Here is a 24688-nt window from a genome sequence, read left to right on the forward strand (position 1 = left end):
CACATATGCTGTTGATACAAAGACATAGCTCACATGCTTTGAAAAGGGCCATTTACGAGATCAGGTACAGAGTGAGGTATGGAAACCTAAAAGTGACCACAGGACAATCCAACTGCAAGACTTTTGAAGATGCGGCTTGTGGAATTTTTTTTCCATTCCTTTACTCAACAGGGCCTAACAGTGCCAACATTGCACCTGTCTGAAACACAGCTCCCCTGCTGGAGAGTCCAGGCAAGAAGTACGCTCGTTACGCTGCCATGGAAGTAGGTGGTGACGGAAGCCTGCGAGGCGGGCTCTGAAGGGGCGGTCAGGGCTGGGCAAGCCCGGGGTGGCCGCAAAGGGGAGCGAGGGGAGACCAGGTCTCCCCCAAGGCCGCATCTCCCCCGATTCTGAAACAGCAGCGTCTCTGACAGCCGTGCAGCCAGCCCACAGAGTCCATCGCGGGTTGGCCCCGAGACCCGAGTCTGCCCTCCCCGCCGCCCCACCTCCACACCCGCTTCCTGCGGCCCTGCTTCCCTTTCCCGACACACCACGTTTTCCTGGTCTGCCCGGTGTGTCTGCCCTCTTCACTCCCCAGTGCAACAAAATGCCTTGGAGACAAGGATGCTGTCTCCATCCCTCCGTTGCCAGCACATACCAGGTGTTCTTTGCCTACCCTTGCTAAAAGGCAGACGCACCCTTCTCACCTGGGCCCCGGCCCCGGCTCGCCGCCCACAGGCAGGGTCCCAGCGGCTCGGCCCTCTGGAGACGGCTGCTCCCAGAGCCCCGGCCCGCCTCGCGATCTCTCCTCTCTGCGTGTCTCCCATGAGCACACTGCCTGCTGCGCGTGCACTCGGGTGCACACTCGTTTGCAGCCCTCCTCTGAACGCTCGTTCCTTCCTGGTCTCGCCCTCCTCACAAAGCGTCTCAGTGAGTTTTCTGCGTTGCAGCCCTGCCTGCTCGGTCTGGCTGTGCTCCCCAGCTCCCAGCCCACCCCTGAGGTCACAGTGAGCTCACTGCAGGGCCCAAGGGCCCCTCCACGCTCCCCTCCCGCTCACACAGGCCTCTCCCGGCGACTGGGGTTTGCCAGTGCCGATGCTCAGCCTGGCAGAGACAGGACACCAAGTCAACAGCTGTTAAAATGAATGATTACTTCCCAAATGAGTAACTGGCTTTAAGTATCTCGGGTCTATTATCCGGAGGACCAGTTAGACTATTTTACTTGTGGGACATTGTCCATGTCAATATCAGTATGTAATCCAATCATTAGTAGCAGCTTATTTTCTCACATTTAGCTTTGTTTTTATAAGAGTAGGAAACTGGAAACAATCTGAGAGATCCACTTGTCATGATTTTAGTCACCTTAAACTTTGCCATCACTTCCTTTTCTCAGATCTACCTGATAGCAGGTACATGGTGATTCTCCCGCGTTTTATGTGACAGCTGTAGCCTTGCCTTTACTAGCTGCTGTTCAGTCGCTGAGTGGGTCTGGCCCTTTGTGGCCCCTTGACTGCAGTGCGCCAGGCTTCCCTGTCCTCTACTGTCTCCCAGAGTTTGCTCAGACTCATTTCCATTGAGTTCACGAGGCTATCTAACCATCTCATCCTCTGTTACCACTTTCGCCTCCTGCCTTGCCCTCAATCTTTCCCAGCATCAGGATCTTGTAGACAGAGCTCTCAGTAGAGCAAAAAGCTGTAAAGAACAATATTGCATAGAAACCTGGAATGTTAGGTCCATGAATCAAGGCAAATTGGAAGTGGTCAAACAGGAGACGGCAAAAGTGAGCATCAACATTTGAGGAATTAGTGAACTAAAATGGACTGGAATGGGTGGATTTAACTCAGATGACCATTATATCTACTACTGTGGGCAAGAATCCCTTAGAAGAAATGGAGTAGCCATCATAGTCAACAAAAGAGTCTGAAATGCAGTACTTGGGTGCAATCTCAAAAACGACAGAATGATCTCTGTTCATTTCCAAGGCAAACCATTCAATATCATGGTAATCCAAGTCTATGCCCCGACCAGTAATGCTGGAGAAGCTGAACGGTTCTACGAAGACCTGAAAGACCTTCTAGAACTAACATCCAGAAAAGATGTCCTTTTCATTATAGGGGACTGGGATGTAAAAGTAGGAAGTCAAGAGATACGTGGAGTGAGTTTGGCCTTGGAGTACAGAATGAAGCAGGGCAAAGGCTCACAGAGTTTTGCCAAGAGAATGCACTGGTCATAGCAAACCCCCTCTTCCAACAACACAAGAGAAGGCTCTACAGAGAGTCTTCTACAGAGAGCAAGACCAGGAGCTGTGGCTCAGATCATGAACTCCTTATTGCCAAATTCAGACTTAAACTGAAGAAAGTAGCGAAAATCACTAGACCATCCTGGTATGACCTAAATCAAATCCCTTATAATTATACAGTGGAAGTGACAAACAGGTTCAAGGGATTAGACCTGATAGACAAGAGTGCCTGAAGGACTATGGACAGAGGTTCATGACACTGTACAGAAGGCAGGGATCAAGATCATCCCCAAGAAAAAGAAATGCAAAAAGGCAAAATGGTTGTCTGAAGAGGCCTTACAAATAGCTGAAAAGAGAAGGGAAGCTAAAGGCAAAGGAGAAAAGGAAAGATATACCCATCTGTATGCAGAGTTCCAAAGACAAGGAGAGATAGGAAAGGCTTCCTCAGCAATCAGTGCAAAGAAATAGAGGAAAACAACAGAATGGGAAAGACTAGAGATCTCTTCAAGAAAATTAAAGATAACAAGGGAACATTTCATGCAAAGATGGGCTCAATAAAGGACAGAAATGGTATGGACCTAACAGAAGCGGAAGATATTAAGAAGAGGTGGCAAGAATACACAGAAGAACTGTACAAAAAAGATATTCAGGACCCAGATAATCACGATGGTGTGATCACTCACCTAGAGCCAGACGTCCTGGAATTCGAAGTCAAGTGGGCCTTAGGAAGCATCACTACAAACAAAGTTAGTGGAGGTGACGGAATTCCAGTTGAGCTATTTCAAATCCTAAAAGACGATGTTGTGAAAGTGCTGCACTCAATATGCCAGCAAATATGGAAAACTCAGCAGCGGCCACAGGACTGGAAAAGGTCAGTTTTCATTCCAATCCCAAAGAAAGGCAATGCCAAAGAATGTTTAAACTACCGCACAATTGCATTCATCTCACACACTAGCAAAGTAATGCTCAAAATTCTCCAAGCCAGGCTTCAACAGTATGTGAACTGTGAACTTCCAGAAGTTCAAGCTGGATTTAGAAAAGCCAGAGAAACCAGAGATAAAATTGCCAACATCCACTGGATCATAGAAAAAGCAAGAGAGTTCCAGAAAAAACATCTATTTCTGTTTTATTGACTATGCCAAAGCCTTTGACTGTGTAGATCACAACAAACTGTGGAAAATTCTGAGAGAGATGGGAATACCAGACCACCTTACCTGTCTCCCGGGAATCTGTATACATGTGAAGAAGCAACAGTTAGAACTGGACATGGAACAACAGACTGGTTCCAAATTGGGAAAGGAGTACGCCAAGGCTGTATATTGTCACCCTGCTTATTTAACTTATATGCAGAGCACATCATGAGAAATGCTGGGCTGGATGAAGCACAAGCTGGATTCAAGATGATACCACCCTTATGGCAGAAAGCAAAGAACTAAAGAGCCTCTTGATGAAAGTAGAAGAGGAGAGTGAAGAAGTTGACTTAAAAGTCAACATTCAGCAAATGAAGATCATGGCATCCAGTCCCATCACTTCATGGCAAATAGATGGGGAAACAGTGGAAACAGTGAGAGACTTTATTTTTTTGGGCTCCAGAATCACTGCAGATGGTGACCACAGCCATGAAATTAAAAGACACTTACTCCTTGGAAGAAAAGCTATGACCAAGTTAGACAGCATATAAAAAAGCAGAGATATTACTTTGCCAACAAAGGTCCATCTAATCAAAGCTACAGTTTTTCCAGTAGTCATGTATGGATGTAAGAGTTCGACTATAAAGAAAGCTGAGTGTCAAAGAATTGATGCTTCTGAAGTGTGGTGTTGGAGAAGACTCTTGAGAGTCCCTTGGACCGCAAGGAGATCTGACCAGTCCATCCTAAAGGAAATCAGTCCTGAGTATTCATTGGAAGGACTGATGCTGAAACTGAAACTCTAATACTTTGGCCACCTGGTGGGAAGAACTGAATCACTGGACAAGAGCCTGATGCTGGAAAAGACTGAAGGCAGGATAAGAAGGAAATGCCAGAGGATGAGATTGTTGGATGGCATCACCGACTCGATGGACAGGAGTTTGAGTGAGCTCCGGGAGTTGGTGATGGACAGGGAGGCGACTGAGTGACTGAACTGAACTAGGCAGATCTCGGAACAGATAAAGTAGACAGAGCTCTAAGGCATGACTGACCCAGAGTCCTACAGCAAAAATCAACGGGCTCTACGCTTCTCCTTTCCATAAAATCTTCTCTAATGATTCTAGCTAATGTTACAGGCTAGGTATGGGAGGCTTGGAGTTCAGCTTTATAAAAGAAAGAACTATTCATTTATAACACAATTAAATCTGAAAAAAAATCCTTTTCCAAATGGTTTATTTTGCATTATTTCATCTTCAAAGAAACGAGCTTTGTAATGTCCTTCCAAAAATCGTTGAATAACAATGTTTCCCAAGAGAGATAATGATATATAGTGATGACACATCACTTGTAAGTTTCCGCTGCTTCCTAAGGAAGTAAAGCCTTTCAATGGACAGACATTACAGCTAAGCAGCAGGGAAGGCACTCAGGACGTGTTTATTGAGAAAAGGAGTGAGCGACATGGAAAGCACTCATCGATTACGGACTCAGACGGCATCTGCCTCGGGCACGGCACTGCACTCGGCAGCCTGTGTGCAGTCCCCTCTCCTCAGTGGGGGAGGAAAGAAGAGCTATGACGACACTGAAGTTCCACTGCGTTCTCGTTGCGCTCGTCTGAAAGTCGGGATTCATAATTCACAGATATGAAGAAGTTATGATGTTGTCACCCTTTTTTATAAACAAAAATGTACTAGTCGAACTCCCAGATTGCCAGTTCTAAAATTTATATGTTGATAAAAGTACTAAGAAACTGCTAGCGCATTATCAGGAGACTATGGTTAATGCATCTTCATTACTACTAATAACCAGGAAAAACATATAGATCAAGCTCATGCTGAGCAATTTTTCATCTGAATAGCTCTGAAAAGGGGATAAGCACTGTTATCCTTTTTTTGTATAGTTTTTGTTTTTAACCAATTTCCCCTCATCCAGTACCCAGAGCTTCTAGAAGAGTATTTTATTTAGAAAACAACTACTGAAGGTGAGTCTGTATTTTCAGACAGAAACAATCTTAACCAAGGTACTTCTAGGGTGAGCATGCTAAGCACATTGTCCACTGATTGTGTTTCAGGCATGACAATGTTTATGAGAAAGTTAGCTAAGACAGAGCTTAAATATTAGCAGCAGCCTTCTTCCCAAGATGTACTAAGCAATCTGCAATAAGCACTACTGGCTATTAAATCGCATGTGCTAAACGAAGGAAAATTAATGCAGCTGTCAAGAGAGCTGACGGCCAGTGAGGACTGGACTAGCCTGGAATAAAGGTGAGACCAGTGTAGACAGAGGGCTAAGAGGGCTTTGCAGTTAACAAGACAGTGAATATCAAACCTAATGCGTGCCTAGTTCTATGTAATTCCAGTACTGCTGTTCACTACACACTGTAATTAAAAATAGCACCATGTAGAGGAACTGCTTCAAAACTGACCCACTGGCACAAGCTTCCTCAACAGGTTAAATCAGTAGCAACAGAGGCATTTTTTGCAAGATCCACGAATCCTTCAAAACACTGTACCAGAACCTGACCTGGCTTCACGGTTGGGCCCCTTTTATTGAATTTCTGGAACTCTGGAAATGGTGACTCTTGCTGCCTCTTTTTACCAACGTGATCTCTTGCAGCCTGGCTTTGTAACCTGCATTCCATTTACTGAAAGAGCTCCTAAGTTCTCCAATGCCTTTTTACTACCAGGATCATGAGCTTTTCTCATTAACCTTCTAAAAGTTTTCTAAAGCTTTTTTTGTTTTAAAAGTACTGTCTCTGTAAAAATTCCTCACTACCTTTCCTTTCTGGTATCCAAATCTTGACACCACCCTGATTTATTTCCTTCTTACCTAGAGGTTTATTTTTCAAGTCTAATATTAAGTATCGAATATTTATTTACCTCACTCCTTTTGTAATAAAAATTTTGTTAGACGCTTGCTTATATTTTTGTCAAAAGAGTGAGTTTTAAACTGATTTTTAGTTATTTTCATCTCTGTCCCCAAAGGTTGAATGCTTGGTTCATTCATCCATTCAATCATTTTTCTTTTCTTCCCAATAAAAGCACTTAAAGCTACATATTTGCATCTGATTAAAGCAACAGCAGCATAGATTTTCCTCCAATTTCAAATAGTCTGTTGATTCAATTGTTGTTTAGATACATTTAAAATTGTAGCTAGTTGGGTTTATTTTGTTTGTTACTCATTTTGTTCTGTTAAATGAAAACAGAATCAAATATCTGAATAATGGAAATAATGAAATACTCCGATTTTTTCAAAGGAATTGTGGAAACCAAACTTAAATAAGCTGCTTTATATAAATATTTTTACTAACTACTTGGAAATGGTTGAATTTATTATAAGCAGCCTGTCTGGTTCACGAAAAACAAGTTGTTCTAAGAAAACTTTATTTCTTAAGATCAATGAAACTAAAAGCTGTTTCCTTGGGAAGATTGAAAAAAACTGATAAACTTTTGGCCAGATTCCTCAAGAAAAAAAGGGAGAGGACTCAGATCAATAAAACTAGAAATGAAAAGGGAGAAGTTACAATTGTTACCTCAGAAATACAAAGGATCATAAGAGACTATTACAAGCAACTGCATACCAATAACGGAGAAGGCAATGGCAGCCCACTCCAGTACTCTTGCCTGGAAAATCCCATGGACGGAGGAGCCTGGTAGGCTGCAGGCCATGGGGCTGCCAAGAGTCGGACACGACTGAGCGACTTCACTTTCACTTTTCACTTTCCTGCACTGGAGAAGGAAATGGCAACCCACTCCAGTGTTCTTGCCTGGAGAATCCCAGGGACGGGGGAGCCTGGGGGGCTGCCGTCTATGGGGTCGCAGAGAGGCGGACATGACTGAAGCGACTTAGCAGCAGCAGCATACCAATAAAATGGACAACTTGGAAGAAATGGACAAATTCTTAGAAAGGTAAAACCTTTCAAGACTGAACCAGGAAGAAACAGAAAATATGAACAGACCAATCACAAGCAATGAAATTGAAACTGTGATTAAAAATCTTTCAACAAACAGAAGTCCAAAACCAGATGGCTTCACAGGTGAATTCTATCAAACATTTAGAGAAAAGCTAACATCATCCTTCTCAAACTCTTCCAAAATTGCAGGGAGAGGAACACTTCCAAGCTCATTCTACGAGGCTACCATCACCGTGATTACAGGCCAGTGTCACTGATGAATATAGACGCAAAAATCCTCAACAAAATACGAGCTCACAGAATCCAACAGCACATTAAGAGGATCATACACTGTGATCAGGTACATAGACAGGGCGCAAGCATTCTTCAGTATATGCTCATCAATCAGTATCATACACCGTGATCAGAAAGGGTGCAAGTATTCTTCAATATGCGCAGACCCATCAGTATCATACACCGTGATCAGATAGATAGGGAGCAAATATTCTTCAATATAGGCAGACCCATCAGTATAATACACTGTGATCAGATAGATAGGGCGCACGTATTCCTCAGTATACGCAGACCCATCAGTATAATACACCGTGATCAGATAGGGTGCAAGCATTCTTCAGTATATACTCATCAATCAGTATCATACACCGTGATCAGATAGGGTGCAAGTATTCCTCAATATGTGCAGACCAATCAATCAGTATCATACACCATGTTAACAGACTTAGGAATAAAAGCCATATGATCATCTCAATAGATTCAGGAAAAGCTTTTGGCAAAATCACTGATTTATGATAAAAGCTCTCCAGAAAGCGGGCACAGAGGGAACCTACCTCAACATAATAAAGGCCATAAACCATGAACCCACAGCAAACGTCCTTCTCAACAGTGACAAACAGAAAGCGTTTCCTCTGAGGCAAGATTCCCCACTCTCGCCACTTACTCAGCATAGTTTTGGAAGCCCTTGCCACAGAGATCAGAGCAGAAAAGGAGACAGAGAGAGTGCATATTGGAAGAGAAGAAGCAAAACCGCCACTGTCCACAGATGGCGTGAGCTGCACACAGAAAGTCCTAAACCGCCACTGTCCACAGATGGCGTGAGCTGCACACAGAAAGTCCTAAACCGCCGCTGTCCACAGATGGCGTGAGCTGCACACAGAAAGTCCTAAACCGCCGCTGTCCACAGATGGCGTGAGCTGCACACAGAAAGTCCTAAACCGCCGCTGTCCACAGATGGCGTGAGCTGCACACAGAAAGTCCTAAACCGCCGCTGTCCACAGATGGCGTGAGCTGTACACAGAAAGTCCTAAACCGCCGCTGTCCACAGATGGCGTGAGCTGCACACAGAAAGTCCTAAACCGCCGCTGTCCACAGATGGCGTGACGCTGCACACAGAAAGTCCTAAACCGCCACTGTCCACAGATGGCGTGACGCTGCACACAGAAAGTCCTAAACCGCCACTGTCCACAGATGGCGTGAGCTGCACACAGAAAGTCCTAAACCGCCACTGTCCACAGATGGCGTGACGCTGCACACAGAAAGTCCTAAACCGCCACTGTCCACAGATGGCGTGACGCTACACACAGAAAGTCCTAAACCGCCACCGTCCACAGATGGCGTGACGCTACACACAGAAAGTCCTAAACCGCCACTGTCCACAGATGGCATGACGCTGCACACAGAAAGTCCTAAACTTCCCACCAGAAAACTACTGGAGTTAAGCGACGACTCTGGCAAAGCAGCAGGATGCGAAACCAATGGACAGAAGTGTCTTGCATGCCTGTACACTGACAATGAAGATCTGAAAGATAAGTTAAGGAAACAACCCCATTTACCACCACAACAGAGAGAACAGAACACCTAGGAACAAGCCTGTCTAAGGAGGCAAAATCTCTGTGCACAGAAAACTATGGCGCCAATGTAAGAAACCGAAGACAACACAAACAAAGGGACCGTGTTCTTGGACTGGAAGAACCAACATTGTGAAAACCAGTTTACTATCGAAAGCCATCTACAGATTCAGTGCAATCCCTCTCACATCACCAACAGAATTTTCCACAGAATCAGAACGAAAAATTGTATAATTTCAAATAGCCAAAGCAATCTTGAGAAAGAAAAATGGAGCTGGAGAAATCAGGCTCTCTGACTTCAGACTATACTACATGAATACAGTAATCAAGACAGTATGGTACTCATACAAAAACAGAAATACAGATCGATGGAACAGGACGCAAAGTCCAGAGATAAACTCAGGCACCCACGTTCACCTAATCTTTGACAAAGGAGGCAGGAATATACAATGAAGAAAAGATAAGTCTCTTCAATAAGCGGTGCTGAGAAAACTAGTCAGCATTATGTAAAAGAATGAATTTAAAACACTCCCTAACATCACACACAAAAACAAACTCAAAATGGATCACAGACGTAAATGTAAGGCCAGACACGACAAAACTCTCAGAGGAAATCAGGCAGAAGACTATCTGACATTTGTTGTTGTTCAGCCGCTAAGCCTTGTCTGACTCTTTATGACCCCACAGACTGCAGCATGCCAGGCTTCCCTGTCCTTACCATCTCCTGGAGTTTACTCACACTCATGGCCACTGAGTCAGTGATGCCATCCAACCAACTCACATTCTGTTGCCCTCTTCTCTTCCTGATTTAAAAATTTCCCAGAATCATGGAATTTTCGTATCAATCAGCTCTATGCATCAGGTTCAGTTCAGTTCAGTTCAGTCGCTCAGTCGTGTCTGATTCTTTATAACCCCATGAACCGCAGCACGTCAGGCCTCCCTGTCCATCACCAACTCCCAGAGTCCACCCAAACCCATGTCCATTGAGTTGGTGATGCCATCCAACCATCTCATCCTCTGTCGTCCCCTTCTCCTCCCGCCCTCAATCTTTCCCAGCATCAGGGTGTTTTCCAGTGAGTCAGCTCTTCCCATCAGGTGGCCAAAGTATTGGAGTTTCAGCTTCAGCATCAGTCCTTCCAATGAACAACCAGGACTGATCTCCTTTAGGATGGGCTGGTTGGATCTCTTTGCAGTCCAAGGGACTGTCAAGAGTCTTCTCCAACACCTTAGTTCAGAAGCATCAATTCTTCGGCGCTCAGCTTTCTTTATGGTCCAACTCTCACATCTGTACATGGCCGCTGGTCATGACTAGACAGACCTTTGTTGGCAAAGTAATGTCTCTGCTTTTTAATATGCTGTCTAGGTTGGTCATAACTTTCCTTCCAGGGAGCAGGTATCTTAATTTCATGGCTGCAGTCACTGTCTACAGTGATTTTGGAGCCCCCCAAAATAAAGTCAGCCCCTGTCTCCATTGTTTCCCCATCTATTTGCCATGAACGGATGGGACCAGATGCCATGATCTTAGTTTTTTGAATGTAGAGTTTTAAGCCAGCTTTTTCATTCTCCTCTTTCACCTCATTAAGAGGCTCTCTAGCTCCTCTTCACTTTCTGCCGTAAGGGTGGTGTCTGCATATCTCAGGTTGTTGGTATTTTTCCTAGCTATCTTGATTCCAGCTTGTGATTCATCCAGCTCAGGGTTTAGCATGATGTGCTCTGCGTAGAAGTTAAATAAGCAGGGTGACAATATACAGCCTTGATGTACTCCTTTCTCAATTTTGAACTGGTCCGTTGTTCCATGTCTAGTTCTAACTGTTGCTTTCTGACCTGCATACAGGCTTCTCAGAAAGCAGGTAAAGTGGTGTGGTATTTCCATTTCTGCAAGAATTTTCCAGTTTGCTGTGATCCACACAGTCAAAGGCTTTAGCGTTGTCAATAAAGCATAAGTAGATGTCTTCCTGGAATTCCCTTGCTTTTTCTATGATCCAGTGGATTTTGACAATTCAATCTCTGGTTCCTCTGCCTTTTCTAAACCCAGCTGGTACGTCTGGAAGTTCTCAGATCACATAGTGTTGAAGCCTAAGTTGAAGAATTTTGATCATTACCGTGCCAGCTAGCATGTAAAATGAGTGAAACTGTGTGGTAGTTTGAGCATTCTTTGGCATTGCCCTTCTTTGAGATTGGAATGTAAACTGACCTTTTCCAGTCCTGGGGCCACTGCTGAGTTTTCCAAGTTTGTTGGCATACTGAGTGCAACACTTTCACAGCATCATTTTTTAGGATTTGAAATAGCTCAACTGGAATTCCATCACCTCCACTAGCTTTGTTTGTAGTAATGCTTCCTAAGGCCCACTTGACTTCACACTCCAGGATGTTCTGGCTCTAGGTGAGTGATCACACCATCATGGCTAGCTGGGTCATTACGACTGTTTTGGTACAGTTCTTCTGTGTATTGTTGCCCCCTCTTCTTAATATCTTCTGTTTCTGTTAGGTTCTTACTGTTTCTGTACTTTTCTGAGCCCATCTTTTCATGAAATGTTCTCTTGGTGTCTCTAATTTTCTTCAAGAAGTCTCTAATCTTTCCCATTCTATTATTTTCCTGTAATTCTTTGCACTGTTCATTTAAGAAGGCTTTCTTATCTCTCCTTGTTATTGTTTGGAACTTTGCATTCAGTTGGGTATATCTTTCCCTTTCTCCTTTGCCTTTCACTGTGACGTAAATTGCAGCAAAATCTTTTTTGACCCAACTCAAAAAGTAATGAAAATAAACACAAAAATTAACAAATGGGACATAATTAAACTTAAAAAAGCTTTTGAACAGCAAAGGAAATCATACACAAGACAAGAAGAGAACTCTTAGAATGGAAGAAAATGGGTGTAAACAAAGTAACTGACAAGGGAGTAATCTCCAAAATACATAAACAGCTCACGTAGCTCTATATCAAAAACAAACAACCCAATCAATATACGGACCAATGACCTAAATAGACATTTCACCAGAGAAGACATACAGAAGGTCAACAAACACATGAAAGGATGCTCAATATCACTAATCATCAGAAAAATGAAAATCAAAGCTACAATGAGGTACTACCTCATACTGGTCAGAATGGCCAACATTAAAAAGTCTACAAACAATAAATGTTGGAGAAGGTGGGAAGAAAACGGAATGCTACACTGTTGGTGGGAACACAAATTGATAAGTCACTGTGGAGAACAGTTTGTAGGTTCATCAAAAAACTAACAGAACTCCCATGTGACCCAGCAATCCCATTCCTGGGCATGTGACCAGAGAAAAGCGTAACTCAGAATGATGCGTGGGCCCCGATCTCACAGCAGCGCGGTTCGCAGCAGCCAGGAGACGGAAGCAGCCTAAATGTCCATCAGCAGATGAAGAGCAGGTGGATAGGGACATACAGTGGGATATTACTCAGTCACAAAAAGGACCCGAACTGTGCCATTCGGTCTGTCAAACTGTGCCCACAGTCTGTCATACTGAGGGCAGTAAGTCCTAAGGAGAAAAATGTTGCATAACATCACTTATATGTGGAATCTAGGAAAATGAGAGAGATGAACTTATTTGCAAAGTAGAAACAGAGCCACCGACACAGAGAACCAACTTATGGATAGCAGGCGGGGAAGGGCAGGTGGGATGAGCTGGAGACTGGGACTGATAGAAATACACCGGGTACACGCGCGTGTGCTGAGCTGCTTCTGTTGTGCGCGACTCTTTGCGACCCAGGGGACTGTAGCCTGCCGGGCTCTTCTGTCCAGGGGATTCTCCAGGCAAGAGTACTGGAGTGGGTGTCTTCTGCTTCTCCTGCACTGCAGGCAGATTCTTTGCCCACTGAGACACTTGGGAAGCCCATATGTACACCACTGTGTGTAAAACAGATAACGAACGAAGACCTACTGTGCAGCGCAGGGAACTCTGCTCAGCGCTGTGGTGACCTAAAGGAGAACGAACTCTTAAAAAGAGGGCTACGCGGACAACTGCTTCACCTTGTTGTCCAGCAGAAACGAACACTATACTGTAGAGCAGCCATACTCCAATAAAAACTAATTTAAAAAACAAGACAGCTGTATTTCTTGTTTCGAGTGCTGACCTCTATTAGATCTTATCAAGGTGTCAGTGAGTATAACACACCCTTAGTTGTATCTGAACAACTGCACCTCACGTGTACTGCTGAATCTCCCTGCACTCCTCAGACGATTCGCAGACCTGTGAAAAGTTCACCAGCACTTTGTTAAAATTCAAGGTCATAGTCTTCTGTCACTGAGTTATGTAATTTGGGAAGAGTTACTTAGCTTATTGTCTGGACCTTAACTTCCGCATCTTTAAACCAAGGGGTCTGAGCTGTATGACACTGTGCTCCTTTTGGACAGAAAACCCTACAGTCTCATGACGTGAAGGAAGAGAACGTGTGCTTAGGAACGTGAGGCCAATCAGATAAAGCAGTCAAAGTCTACAATGCTCTCAGCTGGGCAGCAAGAGAAATCAGTGAGAGATAAAATTTAACGGAGATTAAAAAAAGCGTACGCACTTAGGTTAAAATGTTTTACAACTGCACACTATACATAGAATATGGAGGTGTGGATTAACATGAATTCATATTAAAACAAACAAACCAAAAACAACAACCAAACTCCCAGAGGTGAATGTTTTGGTTGGGTCCCCAAGGCTAACCTGAGCCTACGCTGATGGTGGAGAAAAATAAAACTCTGGGGCTGCATTAATTCCAGGCAAGTGAGCTTCTAGTTTCCAGTCCAGCATGTAGGAATTTTGGAAGTTTCTACTCTGTCCTAACAGCAAATAAAGAGCTGAACAAACTGAAAAAAAAAATCAACTTTTTCATAGCTCTTTAAAAGAAATGAGGTCAAAGGGCAAACTGCTCCTCCCAGACTGGAGAGCTTGAGAGGTGAATTCAGAGCGGAAACCCACAGGAACCAGAGTTGGGGCAGGAAACCGTAACTGCAGCTGAACGGCTGGAGGCCCTGTGTGGACAACGCCAGGAGCCACAGCCTCCACGGGCACCCAGCCCCAGGGCTCAGTGGCCAACCCAGCCTTCCGCCAGCTTCCCTGGGCTGCTGCTCCCATGAGGAGGCGTGCTCGGACAGGGGCAGAGGGGAAGGAGCCGGCTGAAACACACCGGGGCATGCTGTTCTCACATGGTCTGCCCTCAGGAGAAACACTGAATCAGAGGAACTGCTCAGAGTCTAACTGACCTGGGGAGGGAAGGACCTCATCCTAGCCCCCTCCAGCCTTCCTGTCCTACCCTAAGGTGGGGCTGCAGCTGAGAGGCAGGTGTCAAATTCAGAGCCCAGAGGCCCCGGCTCACTAAACGACTGAGACCTACTCTAGCACAGCATCTTCAAAAGCAGAGACATCACTTTGCCAACAAAGATCCGTCTAGTCAAGGCTATGGTTCTTCCAGTGGTCATGTATGGATGTGAGAGTTGGACTATAAAGAAAGCTGAGCACCAAAGAATTGATGCTTTTGAACTGTGGTGTTGGAGAAGACTCTTGAGAGTCCCTTGGACTGCGAGGAGATCAAACCACTCAATCCTAAAGGAAATCAGTCCTGAATATTCATTGGAAGGACTGATGCTGAAGCTGAAACTCCAATACTTTGGCCACCTAATGTGAAGAGCTGACTCACTAGAAAGACCTTGATGCTGGCAAAGATTGAAGGCGGGAGGAGAAGGGGACGACAGAGGATGAGATGGTTGGATGGCATCACCGACTTGATGGACATGAGTTTGAGTAAGCTCCGGGAGTTGGTGATGGACAGGGAGGCCTGGCGTGCTGCGGTCCATGGGGTCGCAAAGAGTTGGACACGACTGAGCAACTGAACTGAACTAATCATAGGACTACAGAATGCTTCCTCTCCTCCACATCTTATCACATTACTAAAGGCCTATTTTTGGAGTTCTTTTACGCAGTACAACATGCCCAAGCATTCAAAATAAATAAAGAAAAGATGTACTCAAAAAGCAAGAAGCAAAAAACCATAGTTCGAAGAGAGCAACAAAGCATCAGAACCAGACTTGGATATAGCAGGGATACTGGAATGATCAAATGATCAGACTGGAAACTTAAAATAACTATGATTAAAATGTCTCTTTGCGACCCCATGGACTATAGCCTACCAGGTTCTTCTGTACAAGGGATTTTCCAGGCAAGAATGCTGGAGTGGGTTGCTGTTTCCTTCTCCAGGAGATCTTCCCAACCCAGGGATTGAACCTGGGTCTCCCCCATTGTAGGCAGAGGCTTTACAGTCTGAGCCACCAGGGACGGTGATTAAAATGTTAAGAACTCTAATGGATAAAGTAGACAGCAGGCAAGAACAAATAGGAAATATAAGCAGACAGGAGGAAATTCTAAAGGAAAAAAAAAGAAATGATGGAGATAAAAAATACTGTAACATTAAGAATGTCTTGGGTGGGCTTATTATTGATGGACATGGCTGAGGAAAGAATCTCTGAGGTCGAGGATATTTCAGTACAAACTCCCCAAACTGAAAAGCAAATAGAAAAAAGACAGAAAAAGCAGAAGAGAAGATCCAAGAGCTGGAGGACAGCTATAAACGGTCTAATAGCCATGCCCTGGGAAAGGCAGAAGGAGAAAAAAGAAAGGGACAGAGGAAGCAGGTGAAACAGCAATGGCTGCGAGTGTCCCCAAAGTTCGCCAGGCAACCAACCAAAGATCCAGAAAGCTCAGAGAACATCAGGCAACAGAAATGCCAAAAAAGTTATACTTAGTCACATCATTTTTAAACTATAGAAACTCACAGGAAAAAAAAAACAACCCACACCTGAAAAAAGCCAGAGGGGGAAGGAAACAGCTTACCTGTAAAGGAACAAAAATAAGAACCACATTCAAACTCTCCTCAGGAACCATGATGCAGAAGAGTGCGGTGAATAAAATGCTGAGAAAAAACCAGCAACGTAGAATTCTGCGCCCCGCAAAACAGCCCTCAAAAGGAACCATGGCGTCTGCACGCACACATGACCGTCTTGTAGTAAGCAGGTGTTCTTGCTCACTAGCAAATGGAGGACACGACTAGGAGCAGGTGAGTGCCTGTGCTGCAGGGGGTGGCCGTGTAAGTGTGGCAGACAGTTTTGGTGACGCGTGGATTTCTGGCAGAATTGAGTTCTGTCTATAAAGCTGAGCAGAGCAGTAGGGAGATACGCCGATTATGAGGGAAGAGGAAAGGCTAAAAGGCCGGGGCACAAGTTCACCAACAGAGGAGAGCTGCCAGGAGCAAGAGCAGCGCTTCTGCATGTGGCTTTGAAAACGAGACGCGGTACAAAGTTACAGAAAGTCACAGGAGACAGTTCAAAGGCTGTGACCCAGGAAATCCTTCCTGATGATTTCACAGGCTCTGCTTAAAATGTAAGAACTCCATTTCTGGGACTGTCTAAGCAGACCTTAGGAAATCGTTTTCAGACAAAGAGGCTGCCTGGCCAGGGCGAGAGGCAGAGTTCAGGGAGAGCCCTTTCTGCCTCTGTTGACAGCAGGTGCTGGGCTGGGCCAGCCGCCTCCTACATCGCAGTCGCTATCCTGCTGAGATGTAAGGTCACAGAGGGGCCTGGAGGCCAGCGTGGGCCCTTGTGGGATGGTGACCGCACCCAACTCAAGCTCGCAGGCCTCCCTGGCTGCCCTGCTTCTGGTTTCCACCCTTGGTCTCTATTCTTTTTGCCTTTCCTTCCACCTCTAGGATCATCTTCCCTCTGAGACGTTTCTCCCTTCTTTTCCTTTCCTTCCATCAAAATCTCCTTTCTATCATTTTCTCATCTCATTCTACCTACACTTTTTTCAATCATAAAAATATATAACTTAGTTTAAAATTACCTTCTTAAGTGCAAGTTGTTGGAAAAAGTAAATATAAACACATGATTCTGGTTTTAGGATAGAAATGATACTCTCTTTGCATCTCTGTAATTTCCTAGCCTGCCATTGTTGACCTACCCGGGACTATGATTCCTATTTACTTCTTTCATGCTTATTATATACATCTATCTTTTATTTAGATATTTAAAACAGTTGTCAGGGTTGCAAAATAGTACTTTTCAAGATGATTCTAACATTTGAGCTAACATTCAGGATATACTCACAAATTTTCTAAGTTAAAGGTTTCAAATTCTATAAAACAAAGTAGTTTCCAACTTTCTTAATTCTTTACCTTCAATGTTGAGTGTATCAAACTTGCTTCAGTGGACATCTATACTTAATTCTAATTTGTTTGCCATATCCTGAGGTTTCTGCTATCTCAGAAAATGAACTCCCTCCATATATCATGAAACTCAAGATTTTATAGGTCTTTAGAAAAACTACATGATAAAAATGAGCTTGCTATTACTCATTCCTTAGGAATCTGACTTTCAAGTGAAACATGTTTCCTTTCAGCTGTAAAGATGATGATTATTTTGCGTGTGGCATGTAAGTCCTTATTACTGTGATGTAAAGCAAACGAAGTGCTTTTAGGGCCAGAAAAGTTGGCCCTATAAGAGGGCGGACATAAGCTAGACTGTGGGGCTCAGCTAACTGGGTCTGAATATAATTGAGAATATTTGTTTAATGTAACAAATAACTAGCAATTGTGCACAGACCATGGTTATATAAAAATCACGAGATAACTCCCTAAGACCTATCTGCAGGAATAAAGTTCAAGGTTTCTATTGCAGGGCAGTTGTTTTCAGCCGATTTATTTTCTGACCCAGTGTCTGAGGGATGCAAATCTCTCCCGTGAACCGTGGCTCACAGGAGTTTCTGGTCTAGGGAAACAGAGCAGAATGGAAGAGGATACAGTCTCGAGCTGCCACCTGTTGGGGAGCTTTGCCCTGTCACCTGTCTACCTTCTGCGAGAATCACTACTTATGTTTACACTTGAAAAAAAAAAATCACATGCAGCTATACTTAAACATATATCAGTAATCAACTCTTAAGACTTTTAAGGAAAAAGGTATGTTTTAAGAAACTTTCCTTATAGTCTTAATGAAAGGGAGTCAATAAACATAGAGAAATGTATGAGTCCATGTAAAATTCCAAGCAAACAGTTACATTAAAAAAACAGTTCAGCCCGGACAACCTTGGTGGTGCAGTGGATAAGAATCCGCCAGCTGATGCAGGGGCACGGGTTCAGGCCCTGGTCTGGAAGATTCCACGTGCTGGGGAGCAACTAAGCCGTGTGCCATAACTACCGAGGCATGCCCTGGAGTCCGCACGCAGTGGCTCCTGAGGCCCAGGCGCCCAGTGCCTGTGCTCCACGCAAGAGCGGCCACTGCACCCAGACGCCCTCGCGCTACAGGAGTAGCCCCTGCACACTGCAGCTAGAGGAAGCCCTCACAAGGCAACACGGATCCAGTGCAGCCAGGAAAAAAGTGCAGTCCCAGGCAGGAACAGGTTACACGCAGGAAAAAAGAGGAATTTATTTTCTCTCCAGTGAAAACCAATCTATAAGACCTGCGCTCTTAGAAACTATATACAACTATGGAGAGAATGTGAAGCCTGATTGAATGGAGAGATAGCCCATGTTCATGGATTTACTGAAGTTTCAGTTCTTTCCAAATTGACCTACAGATTCAGCGTAATTCCAATCAAATCCCAATAATTTTTAGAGAAATTGACACGTAGATTCTACAATTTATATGGAAATGCAAAGAACCAAGAATAGCCAAAATTAAAAAAAAAAAAGAAAATCAAGATTTGCTGTGACGCTACATAATTAAGCGAGTGTGGTGCTAGCGAAAGCAGAGAGTGTCCAGAAATTCTCATTACCTTTATGGTCAATTGATTCTCAGCCAGGGACCCAGTTAATTCAATGAAGAAAGGAGAGGATTTTACATAACTGGTATCCAACTGCTGGATACTTGGATTGAAAAAGACGGACCTCAATTTTTACTTCACTCCGCACACACTGATTTGACATGGACCACAGATCTAATACAACTGTTAGCACCACACCAGTTTTGAGAAGAATACAGAGTATCTCTGGAACTTTCAGGGTTAAGTCAGCGTGCCTGGGCTCCCCAAACCCTGCACACTCCAGTTCAGGACCCGCCCTGCAGGGACAACTGGGAGGGAACCTCTAGCCCTTGGAATGTCTGTCTGATAAACATGTCTTTGTAGACCTGGGACCTTGAACCACAACAAAGAGTGCACGCTAACAGTGGGAATCAGGCTAAAAGTCTGTTTCCACCTGGGCCCTGCCACATGGCCTCCGTCTGACCAGGGGCCGGAAGGCAGACAGCTAATGTCACCACAGAGCTGCTCCCTGCCTGCACGAACGACCTCCAACAGAACCCCGAGGGCACCAAGCGCTGGGGAGCGTCCCCGGGGCAGCACTTCCTGCGTGCAGCCCTGCAAGGTCCAGGTGGATCTAAGCACTCCCCCGCGAGGGGACAACCCTCACACCTGGCCTCTCCTGGGCTGCGAGCGAAACTGCTGCCTGCGCATCAGCAGACAAAGGGTGCCGCTGCCCTCAGGCCATCACGTCACAGCCTCCCTGCCTATGAGCGCTGATGGACTCAGGGTGGGCACCGGAGGCCCCGACCAGCCGCCCGCCGCGGCAGCCGCCGCGTGGCACACCCGAGGGCCTCAGGGTGAGGAAGCAGGGCCCCAGACAGCGAGGTGCAGGTCGAAGGGGGGACTGCAGCGAGCGCAGACTCTTGTGTCTCCTGCACACAGAAAAGCACTGCGCCCCTTCACGAGACACTGGTTTCCTTTAATTGACGGTGATCTTTCGATGCTCTGACTGCCCAGCCTTCACTGCACAAACTCCTGTGTAGCCTGGCTTCCGGCTCTGCGCCTTTGGGTCAGGCCCTCAGAGTGACCCGAGACTCCTGTCTTGGACTTGGAAGTCCTCAGAAAGTCTGCCAAGTAAAACATAGCTCTCAACTTTCTAGGTTGTTCATTTTCAGTCAACACCACCAACCTTTTTTCCTTTCTTGATTTTAGTCTGTATCCTTTTGCCATGATGCACCATAAACATGGGTGTAACAGCTTTTCTGAATTCTGAGAGCCCTCCCAGTGAGGCAGCGAAGGCAAGCCCGGTCTTCGGGATCCTGAACAAAGGAGACTCAGGTGCGTCTCAGGAGATCCCACAGATGAGAAAACAAAGCGCACTGGCCTAAAGGGACAAAGCTGAGGGAAGGAATGCCACCGGAATGAAGAGTTCCTGCTCATTAAAAGGCATCGTGGAGAAAACGGACAGGCAAGCTCCACACTGGGGGAGAATATCTGCAGCACATTTGTCAGACAACGACTCCTACCCAGAACATATACAGAATCCTCACAGATCAAGAAAAAAAAAGACAAACAACCCATTAAAAACAGGCAGACTGCTGGGACAGTCCAAAGAGGAATCACCAGCACGCTACGAAAAGACGCTCAGGAAAATGTAAATTAAAACACAATGAGATACCATTTCATACCAACTACAATAGATAAAATCAGGAAGACTGACAGTAGTAAATGCTGGCAAAGATGAAGAGCAACTGAAACTCCCAAATATTGCTGGTGAGCATGGAAAAAGGTACAACTACCTGGTGAAACAGTTCACAGGTTCTTATAAAGTTGAACACACATCTATCCTATGCACGCTAAGTCGCTTCAGTCGTGTCCACCTCTGTGTGACCCTATGGACTGCAGCCCACCGAGCTCCTCTGTCCATGGGATGCTCCAGGCAGGAGTACTAGCGTGGGTTGCCATTTCCTTCTCCAGGGGCTCTTCCCAACCCAGGGATCAAACCCAGGTCTCCCAGAATTGCAGGCAGATTCTTTAGCAACTGAGCCAGAGTAATTTAATTTCTAAGTGTTTATCCAAGGGAAAGATAAACATATATCCACCAAAAACAACAGTAACAAATGAAAACATCGAAACACTTGCACAAGAATGTTCACAGTGGTCTTGCTCAAAACACTTCAAGTCTGGAAATAGCCCACTACCAAGAACAGAATAAAAAATTTGTGGTACATCATATAGTGGAATACCGCTCAAGAAAAGAAAGAAACCACTAGTATATATAAAACAATAGGCATGAAGTATAAGCACATTAATCTGAATGAAAAAAAGTGCACACTATGTGTCTCTACTCATAGGAAGACCAAGAAAAGAGGAAACTCTCAAAACAAGGGAGCAGAAATCAAAAGTGGCTGCCTGGGGATGACGAGTTGGGCACGACCGTAATGGGACAGGAGGGGACCCTCAGGTAGGAATGTTCACTCCAGATACACTGTCTCAGATGGCGGTTACGAGACACGGGTTTGATCCCTGGGTCGGGGAGATTCCCTGCAGGGGGATGGCACACCGCCCCAGTATTCCTGCCTGAGAACCCCATGGACAGGGGGGCCTGGCGGGCTATAGTCCACAGGGCTGCAGAGAGCTGGACACGACTGAGCCTGCATGCAGAGGCGTAGCATACACAGCTATCAAAACTCATCAGACTGAACACTTAGGATCTGTGTCTTATGTACAAATTATACCTACATTTTTTAAGAAAGGAGAAAGATTTATTTACTCTGCCCTAAAAAGGAGATAGTGTTACCAATTTACCTAAATTGGTTAGGAATTAACAACTCTCTTTGATACAAGAGAAAGAGCATTTCAGACACAGAAATGCTTATAACACAAACTCCTATTTGAGCATAAAAATATCACAAAATTACATTTATATAGAAATCAGTGTCCTTTGAAATTCTGATTAGCCAATTAACTACTAATGGACTATAACCATGGACTTCTTGGCTTCATGACTCGGGAAATATTATTAGCATATTATTTCTTTACCATATTTTAGCAATAAAATACTTCAGAGTAAATATAATAAAGCCTCATTTAAAAATTCTTGTGGACCATATAATATGGAAATTAGCTAGAAGAATTTTATAATGCCTTTTAGATATTCAAAACAGTATTTATTTATTCAGTCATTAAACTGCTGAGTACTAGAAACAGTGCCAGGTACTGTGCTAGGCCCTGGGAATACGAGGATTCCATCCCCGACATCAGCATGGTTACTCTATAAGAAGCTAGAAAGTGCTCCCTCATTTCACCCATGCTGGAACGCGTTCTCCACGCCAGGTAACGAGGAGACAACAGGGACACAGGCAGACGCGGCCCCTGCCCTCACAAGGCTCAGCTGTGAGCATAAGACGAGTGTTGGAAGGCCTGCGCTTTCTGGGAGGATGTGCTTAGCACGCCAGGCCCTGAGAAGAAGACCCCTAAGCGGAGGCAGATTCTGATTCTGAGAAGAGATGGAGAATCACTGGGCACCAGGCATTCTTGGGGTAAAAACGGACAGGACATCGCCCACCCTTGTCACCCGGTGCCCAGCGGCGGAAGGTGGGGAACGTCTGCAGAGCCCAGCAGAGGCTCCCTGTCCCCAGAGCCTGGCTTCCCGGTGGACCCCATGCAGGCATCCAGACAGGGGGCCTTTTGGGAAGGGCCCACTGGCCGGAGCTCTAACTCTGGCATCTTTCGTTACTGACGCCAGTCCGGTCGTTGCAGCTGTGACACGGGGCAGAGGGGAGCTGGGGAGCCAGCACGGAGGAGGCTATTGCTGGTCTGGAACCCAGCTTGGCTTCTTCCGTCTGTGTCAAGGCCTCACTCAATCCAGTGGAAGCGCTAACTCTGGTGACATGAACTTAAGTAAATCAGAAGACCTCCAGTCGTGGAGCAGCGTAAAAAGGGCCACTGGATAAAGAGGCACGTGGCCTGAGGCCCTGCTGCCAGCTCAGGTGTGGGTCTTTCATCACCTCTGCGAGAGCAGAAAAACGACACACTTTAAGAAACTGTGTTGTGGCACTTTCAAAACCGGAAGGCTGTGAGTGCTCTGGAAGGTCGAGGCTGTGAAAGTCTGTGAGCGCTCTGGAATGTGGAGGCTGAGTTCATTCTTACTCTAAGAGACCTCAATAGTTAAAACTATGAAGCTCCGGTCCATGAATACTCAACTGGGCATTTCAGAAGTCACAAACTCCTCAATAAATCAGACGGGTCTTTCTGAAGACTGGTCACAATTTAGATGTGCTTATTTTTATTTATAGAAGTAATTTATGGTTATTTAAGGACAAAATTAGAGCAGGATTTGAGTGTTAATTTGTTGTTCTGAGCTCAAAAGTTGAATGAATAAGGAAATGTCAATTCCCATTTTTAAAAAGAAATGTGCAGCTAAGTAAAATCAGAGCACAGTGAATGTTATCCACACACGTAATGGAAAATCTATCACGAAAATACCTAGGCACTTGCTTTTAAAGACTTAATTACAGCAATCCATGGTAAGGCAGAGAAGAGAAATCAGGCTTCTTGATTTCTAGAGATATTCTTATCCGTGAAGTCACACGTCATCTTGCATCCTCATCTCTCACTTGGATAAGCAGCACAACAGAAGCCCACTGTCGTGGGCTGCGTGCAGACGTGGCATGGATCAGCCCCCTGCCCTCCAGGTACCTGCCCGCCCTCGCCTGCCCTCCACTCACTCATCACCGCCGGAGGCTCCCCCATGAAGATGCGCCTCCCCTCTGGGTCAGCCCCACAGCCTGTCCTGCTGCTCAGTACAGCCCCGACGCATGAACTCTTTAATAGCCTCTAAACAGCTGAGAAAGTAGTTGTAAGGCTATGGCTTAAGGGTCCAGCCTGGTGAAAACATCTTGGGCATTAAATAGCTAAAGGGGGACTTTGCCAAGGGTTTCACAATAGGTTTCACAATAGCTACAATAGGTTTTCCATCCTAGATAAAGTAATGGCACAATAAACCAACTTCTAGAGGAAAAACACGGTAGTTATAACGGCTACATACAGACTTGGGAGCTCTCTTCAGCAAGACGATCAAGTCTGTTCCAACTTGCATTCCCTAAACCGGTGACTACATGTATCCACGCTCCTTCTGCTCGGGCACTCACTCACTCACTCAGGCCACCTTACTGAGGCGCTGCAGCCCTGCAGTGGCCGCGTCGTCTTCATGTGACAGCTCGAGGCGTCTAGAGGCAAGCATGCGCCTGCAAAGCCATCACCACAATCTGTGACATAAACGTGCCCTCACCCCTTAACGTTTCCTCCCACCCTATTCATTATGGCTATTTTTGTGATAAAAACACTTAGAATAAGATTTACTCTCTTAGCAAATCTTAGGTACACAACAGTATCAGTAACTATGGCCCTAGACTGCACAGTAGATATCCAGGACTCACTCGTCTCTGCCTCACTTATTATTAATCTGCTACTTTGAAAGGTGAAAAATGGTACTTCACAGGCGCTTTAATTTGCATTTCTGTGACTAATTATGAGTTTGACCAGCCTTTTGATGTTTATTTGCTGTTTGCAATGCTTCTTTTATTGAGTCCATACTATATTCAAGGCACTATTTTAGGTGCTGAGGACACAACAGACAATAAAGCATGCAGAATTTAAATTTCAATGTGAGAAACAATAAAAACACACAAAAAGTAGAATGGAAAGCTAAAAATGCCATTTCAGGTAGTAAGAACTGCTATTAAAAAACCCCACAAAAGCAAAAACAGTAACAAAGCAAAATAAAGGGAGTCAAGGGGTGCGTTACTTTAGACACAGCGGCCACGGAGGGGCTCCCTGAAG

The 24688-nt window shown here is 45.1% G+C and overlaps 1 protein-coding gene across 1 annotated transcript in view; it reads right to left on the reverse strand.

The window, feature by feature from the left end:
• The window catches only part of TBC1D5 (TBC1 domain family member 5), a 595354-nt gene that overhangs the window by 72171 nt on the left and 498495 nt on the right, over positions 1 to 24688 (reverse strand). The gene's annotated exons all lie outside the window — the stretch shown is intronic.

This window comes from Budorcas taxicolor, chromosome 1 (genome assembly GCF_023091745.1).
Source record: "Budorcas taxicolor isolate Tak-1 chromosome 1, Takin1.1, whole genome shotgun sequence".
Lineage (NCBI taxonomy): Eukaryota > Metazoa > Chordata > Mammalia > Artiodactyla > Bovidae > Budorcas > Budorcas taxicolor.